Source organism: Laccaria bicolor, genomic scaffold (genome assembly GCF_000143565.1).
Source record: "Laccaria bicolor S238N-H82 LACBIscaffold_69 genomic scaffold, whole genome shotgun sequence".
Taxonomy (NCBI): Eukaryota; Fungi; Basidiomycota; class Agaricomycetes; order Agaricales; family Hydnangiaceae; genus Laccaria; species Laccaria bicolor.
The window spans coordinates 226,095-227,247 of record NW_001889940.1 but is presented as its reverse complement, the minus strand read 5'-3'; positions in this window follow the sequence as shown (position 1 = coordinate 227,247).

The following is a 1,153-nucleotide window of genomic DNA, read 5'->3' as shown; positions in this document are numbered from 1 at the left end:
TTGTGGTGGGTCGTTGGGTGGGAAAAAATTCATGTGCCGCTGAGACATCACATTTCTTCACATGGTCATATGCTATTACTGTACGATTATGACCAACTCTTTAAGCCGTTTAGGGCATGACCTATTTCAATCAACTCTTTGTCACTTCAACATCTGATGTGAGGCGTGATGAAGAGTACAATCTCTTCATCTGTACTTCAGAAAATCAAGAATAGGCTGTCCTTGCAGTCAAATCTTCAATGGTGGGGTAGGTCTCCTTAGTTTATGGATTCCTAGTGCTGTCTACACAGCTAGGAGTGCCGCAGGCTCGAAAAAATTGGTATTTTAGATGCAAGAGAAAAAACTTCAAAACCTGCGGTGATGTGTGATGTCACACTCACTTCCCTTCATTCAAACCCCTCTGTGATGTGTGACATGAAGACTCGGTCGTAATCATACAGTATACTCTACACTGCCAGATGCTGGGACTGAACATGGATATCATTCCCACTACGTTAGGTACCCTACTACCCTGTCTCCTCCCTATGCTCTTCTTGAGCATTGAGCAGGGGATTCTTATAAACCACTCAACAGTACTCAGATTACATATATACAGTTCCATTTTCATGTTTTAAAAAAAATTGACCTGCGAGGAGTGAACCACAAAGTGGTTCGGTGATGAGCAGGGAGACTCTTAGTGCAGATTTTGTTAAGTAGCGCCGAGAGCTACAGGAACTGTATTGTCAGCAAGCAAGGTGACCACTGCCACTGATAAGTGTCAGCCTCTAGTATAAATTAACATTCATTTAAAATGGACCATAGCGGGCCATGCAGCTTGCTGCGCTGCATTATTGTTACATCCCAATTTGCCATGGGTTATCTGGCTGCTGGTCATGATATTTGATGAACATTACACTTGAGACAGCAACGAATATGTAGGGCTACATATGTATAAACATATGCTCTCAAAACTGGGGGATACGCTGGAATCTCTTTTGTCCTGATATATTTACTTAAGTTTGGTGATGGAATTGTGCATCCATCATATGCACAAAACAAACTTACAATAAAAGAAGGGATCAGATCCAAAAAATGATCAAATAAATATGATCTGAATTCATATTTAGAATACACTAAATCTTGGCCCAGGAAGTTCAGCAAATTCTAAATATGA